At 45.7% G+C, this 6000-nt stretch overlaps 1 protein-coding gene across 1 annotated transcript in view; it reads left to right on the plus strand.

Moving 5' to 3' along the window:
• Nucleotides 1–5361, plus strand: part of DUSP27 (dual specificity phosphatase 27 (putative)) — a 31874-nt gene extending 26513 nt beyond the window's left edge. The window contains exon 7 of the mRNA XM_017830753.1: nucleotides 5349–5361. The gene's annotated coding sequence lies outside the window, so the exon portion shown is untranslated. The remainder of the gene's footprint in view (nucleotides 1–5348) is intronic.
• The last annotated feature ends 639 nt before the right edge of the window (nucleotides 5362–6000 follow it).

Below are 6000 nucleotides of genomic sequence, written 5' to 3' on the forward strand. Positions count from 1 at the left end.
GCAGGTCCATGAATCCAGCGGTTCCTGCCCTGTCCATACGGTTCCTTATGCTTTGTGAAGCACTGCAGACTCCCAGAGAAGTCCTCGCAGAGCATTCCCTGTGTTTCTCGTGGTCCGGCGGCTTTGTGCTGGTCACACGTAGCACAAGTAACGTTCCTTTCTTCCCGCCCCTGCTCCCACACACAGTCTGGCCATAAATTAGTACAGCTTAGAAAAGCAAATACCAGTTTTGATCAAATTTTACCGATGTATTTAAAGAAACAAAAGAACTAAAAGAAATCCACCAAAGATGCCCTCACCTCTGTAGCATCTGGTAATTACACTTCTGAATGCATTTATTCTCACCATACGGAATGAAATAAGGAAATGCAGTTATTACCTACGGTGTGCAGCGGGGACACACCAAAGTGACCTGGTGCTACAAGGCACGGCACGTGCTGGGGCCCTCGTTCTCCACGTACCTGAGTCAAAAAGCTGGTGGAACACACTGTGAGTCTTGTCTGATCCAGCCTTGGCGTTTCCTTTGTTTGGAAGCCAGCAACAGGCACCGTGTTTGTGTCACAGCCCAGATCCAGGCATGGCTTCTGGGCCTGTGAGCCCAGAGGTGTTCCAAAGCCCCGGATTAGCCAACACTAGAGAGAGGCTGAAGAACTTATTAAGTCAAAAAGAATGTCTAGATATGACGTACATACCAAACTCCTCACTTCCTTGTTCTGTGCTAGCAGGACATCAGCAGAACACCTTTTCTCTTAAAAGCACTATACTACTTATTTTACAACTGCTTTGCGATTGATGTCCACTCTGGCCCTTTCTCTCTCATCTGATGGCTCTGACAGTCTCTGCTGGGTTTAGCTGCCCTAACTGAAAGGGTAACCCATCTCCACAGCTAGAGGTAATAAATTCTTTAGCCATCACAGCAAAATACATTGATATGATCTTGAATTAAATCACTCGTGTCTGCAGTTCTCAGTCCAGGACATCACTGCAAATTGGTATCAGCTGAAATCAGATTTACATGAGTGCATCAGGCTCAGGGCTGAAACAGTTTGCACTGCCCACAGCATTCATTGGGCCACCTCTTCTTTGGGATAGCTGCCTCCAGCACCTCAGTAATGCAGAACGGTGATATCCTAAACTTCTCCAGGGTGAATCACTAGGGCTTGGGAACCAGAGCCTTTACTTCCCTGGAAACAGCCTGTGCCTTCAGGGACTAAGGCTCCGTCTGCATATGGAAACAGGGTTTTCAAATGTGTCCTCCTGCTGGTAATACCAACCCTGCTCAGCACCAGGAAGAAGCTGGGAGTCTCCTGAAGAATGGCTCCTGGCTACTGCCATCTTCGGGACTATCCCATGCTAATTATTCAGGTCTTCTGTAAAAAGACACCTGTGGCAACTGGCAGAGTAACTGCACAAACATTACCAGCCTCGAGGCTGAGAATCTGTTAAATAGCCTTAGCAATAGAATATTAACACCTTGATGATGAGTAAGTGTGGGTGGAATAATTGTCTGCTCAGAAAGAGGCACCTTTTTCTCATTCTATTCCTGTAGTTGAATCCTTATCTCCTGGATAAATAAAAACAAACCTCCCCAGTTATTATTGTTCTTGTTCACCTTTTGACTCTTGATTAGATTTACCACAGATACATCCCTTTGGCAATGAAAATGGAATCAACACATTTCTGATGCACTCCAGTGGAATTCTCACCCCCTGCTCCACCCTCAGACCGCCAAGGTCCTGGTTTTCTGAACGGCTGTTAATTACCTGTCCCTGTAGCCCATGGATGAGATACCATTTCTGAGAGATTACTTGCCCTGATCAACAGACTGTTCTATATCGCTTTGAATCTTTATCTTATTTTTAATCCTCGGCACTTGGAGCCAAACCTGATACCTTTCTGAAGACAGAAACTCATGGTGATAGAAGCTGCCTCGCTTGGGCTGATTCTCCCTTCTATATTTTTCAGTGTTTTCCCAGATGAGGCCCCAGGATTATTGCAAACCAGTCCCAGGAAGAAATGCTGCTCAATTAGGCGAAAAGAAACTCGAAGGAAAAAAGGAGTAGAGCCAGCAAATTGCTTGAGATAACAATCTCCCCCCACCCGTGTGTCTCTGTAACTAAGAGGATTAGCTGAACTTTCTGTGTCACACCAAAACTGACAATAAGCAACAGTGACTTCCCCCCGCTGGCACTTGTACCTTCACATGTTTCATTTTCTTGCCCACACTACTGCCTTGCCCCTTGCTGATTGTATGACAAACTTGGGGATGAACATGATGGCTCTTTCCTTTCCTTTAAGATTTATGACTCAAAGCCAAATAAAACCCAACTCAAGTTATTACATGCTCTGTTTCCTCCTAACAACAACTCACTTTTAACAGTGTAAGCTAACCAAGGAAACATGGAAATATGGTCTCCTTGATCTCACCTGATCTATCTGCTGTTAGAGACACAAACAGCAGCCTCGGGTCTGCCAACACGGGAGCAGGCATAAAGACATCCCCTGGGAGCAGGACCAAACGTCTGGAATATATAAAGCATAAGATCCATCAAAATTCAAAGTAACTGAGGTTCTGTGTAGATACAGCACTGCCAGCAAGGAGTTGGATGCTTATTTTGAGTTAAGATTTATCATTGCCTGGTAGGAGGACTACCCAGGGTACTCTTGCAGTGAAGGGAAATAAACTCTGGTAAAGGACTCTGTTGCCAATCACGGAATCAGCCTCGTGTTCCTCTGACAACGGTGTACACATGATGAAAAGTACATGGCTTGTGGCTGGAGGTGATCAAACATCAAATAATTCCAGTTTCTACAGTAAACGAATCCCTTTTGCTGAGCTGCGTAGAACATCACTTCAAACCAGGTGAACAACTCCTTTCCATGGGCCTGCCACAGAACTTGAAGGAAGAGAGCAAGTTTGTTCTACAGGACGAGGCAAAGGAGGAGCGTTCTCCCACCAGCACATGGTCCCTCCCCTTCTCCACCCTGAGTTTCCAGAGAAGACCCCAGCAGAAGGTGGTGGAAATACAGAAGATGAATGTCTCTGATACCTGAAGGGCCACACACAGGCACACTGACCAAGTCAGCACCTGTGCCACAGCGAGGAGGGGAGGAGGAAACAAGAGGAGACAGGAGAAGCAGAAATGTTTTCACATTGATGTAAAGTAGATACCAACACCCAAAAAGGGAATGTTGTGATAAAACCAATTGGGATGTGGGACTCAGGTGATCGCCACCAGGGTAAGGACTGCGGGAAAATGCTGTCACAACAAAATATGCAGGAAGTGTTTGGGTTGGATCACAAAATGCAGGGGACTTGCCAGTTCTTGTAAAGCGTTTTACTGAACTAGGCATCTGTGCCACGTGCCCTCTCATTGCTACCCAACTCCCCGGACCTAAATTAAATCACTATGGCACTTCTGCCATGTTAAACGGTGCGAGCAGGTACTCTCAGGCCACATAAATTCAGTGAAGTAGTGGTTTGGGGGTCCCTGTACAGCTTTATTTGCCATCAAAGGGTATGGTGTTGTGGGGGAGAAATACTTCCAGACAGATTTAGACTTTTACTCCAAAAATCTCTTCAGACTGAGGCATTGTAAAAACTGCCCAGTGTATTGCCATGGGGTAAGACTGCCTTGTCACTCTGTAGCAACCCCTGTCTCGCCTATATGGAGCAGCAGTTTTAGTTCAAAGGGATCCAGGTCCATTCTCTTTCCCCATTTACATGAAATGGGACTAGAGTGGAGCGTGGCAGCCTATTAACAGTGCCCCACAGCACTGCAAGAGTTCTGCCTAGAGAGTGAAGGACACCGTGTCCAATTGAAATTACAGAGGAATTTGGGGTAGGCAGAATGTAATTACACAATTGAAATTTAAACTGTGAAATTAAAAGGAAATATTCAAGGATGAAGGGGCAGAGAGAATCCCTAATCTCCAGCCAGGCTAGGCTGTGTGACAGAAAAGTCCCTTTCTGAAGAGGGAATAAGTGAGGAGCTGTCCTGGAAGAAAGGGAGGTAGAGAATAAAGACAATGTTTTCAAAAGCACCCTAACTCCAGCTGTGTGTTTGTTTCATAGGCTGTGTCTATTCTACAGAAAACCTTGCGCTTGCTAAAAGGTGTCAGATGTGTCCCTCTTGGCCCCCTCTTCACCGAGGTCAGAAACAATTTGGTTCCTCATGTAAGCAGCACCAAGGCATTCCCAAGGTCCACATCAGAAAGCATGCTGGACAAAAAGAGGAGTGCAGGCTTCTTTTTTCAAATGGGTACAAAACAGAATTTGTCCTTCTGCCTGGAGTTTGTCAGACCGCTGGCACTGCCGCTGTAGTGTCCGAGGTTTTACCAAGTCTTAGTTAATAATCATCGTAACAAAAAATATTTTGCATTTTTAAGGGTTGCCCTGTAGGAAAGGGAGGCAGAGAAACCCACTGAAAGCAGATCTGTGACACTTTTGAGTGGCAACTTGAATCAGGCAATTGCAAATCCCGCTGCCCCAGAGATCTGAATCAAGTTGTAGGACCCCACTGTTGTCCCTCTGGGAGCAGAGACAGGTAAAGACGGAGACAGCCTTGTGGATCTCCAGGAGAGGAACAAGGACAAACTGAACAGGGTCCTTCAATCAAGGCACAACAGATCGAAATGGGGGCTCCTCTTCTTGGGCTGCACAGCCACACATGCAACTGAAGACAAGTTCCTTAATTTCTCTGCCTTAGTTTAACGTTGCTAAAAAAACACAGTAATAATTTCCTGAGTCTTCTAAGCTGGTGATTTGTAAGATGTAACTGGTTAAAATTGGAAGGTTCAGAAGCTGCATTGATGACAACCATTGAAATGCATACAAAAAACTGAGATAGAGCTAAAGTAAGTGCAGCCAAAGCAGCAGAGAGTGAGAAATAGATTGAAAAACCCACCTGAAAAGATAAGTGTCCTCTTAGTAATTACCTCTCCCTTTCCTGAGGATGTGTGAAGGTTCTGAATTAAGGGGCTTTTTTAAATATGAAAATGAAAAACATGCTTCTTTTCGTCCATGCTCCATTTCTTATCTCCAAAAAAGCATTTAGCTGCACCTGGGAGGGGCAGAGTATTATGAGATGGTACAACTTTCCTGCTACAATTTTATTATCTGAGAGCTTCAGAGGATCAGCAACAGCTCTCAGAAATAACAGATTCAGGGTCAGCCTTTCTCCAGTCCAGAGACAACAGAATAGGGGCAGAACCAGAGCTAGAAAGCAATCTGGTCACAGGCAGCCAGAAGAGCGTGCAGGGGGAAAAAAGCCAGCCAACCTATGCAATGGACAGTCTCCATTTCTCTTCTGCTGTTCGTGCTCAGCACGCACAAGGTGTGTAGGAAGGAGATCTGAAGAGGGGGAAGAGCATAATGCTGGAAAGAGAAGGGATGGTGGGTCCCAAACCTTGGGCACGAGGGTGGACTGTGGGAACAGGAGGAGGGCAGGGAACAATGCAGGAGAGAAAGGAAAAACAGCTTTGTGGTTAAAGTGCTGCAATGCACAGAGCACGTGGTGCAAGTCTGGGTCCTGCTATATCTACTGTGACACTGGAGAGACTACGTGTGGTCCTTATATCGCTTTTCTTCACTTCTCCTCCATCAAGAAGGTACTAATCCTAATTCTCCCTCGTTCATTCCCTGCCATGTCTCTAAATTGGAAGCTTATTGAGACACAGGCTGTTTTTTGCTGTTCCTATCGACAGCATGCTCAAAAAATGAGACTAACAGGGAGACTGCGGTCACTGTCAGGTAAACAGACAGAAACATGCAGAAAATTCCATTAACAGTCAGACAATCTGTGCAGTCTCCAAGTGAAAGGCACAGAGAGGTTTGGGGGAGGTATGCATGAAAACATAAGGGGCAAAGAACAACTGTTCTGAGGCAGAAGCCTCTTGTTAAGTATCTGCGGGACCAAAGGGAAAGCTGAAGCAAACATGATTCTAGAAACAGGCCCTCCTGGAGGAGAGAAATCTGATGTGAACAGGACAGAGAGAAGG

The sequence above is a fragment of the Lepidothrix coronata genome, unplaced genomic scaffold (genome assembly GCF_001604755.1).
Source record: "Lepidothrix coronata isolate B3197 unplaced genomic scaffold, Lepidothrix_coronata-1.0 Scaffold183, whole genome shotgun sequence".
Classification (NCBI taxonomy): domain Eukaryota; kingdom Metazoa; phylum Chordata; class Aves; order Passeriformes; family Pipridae; genus Lepidothrix; species Lepidothrix coronata.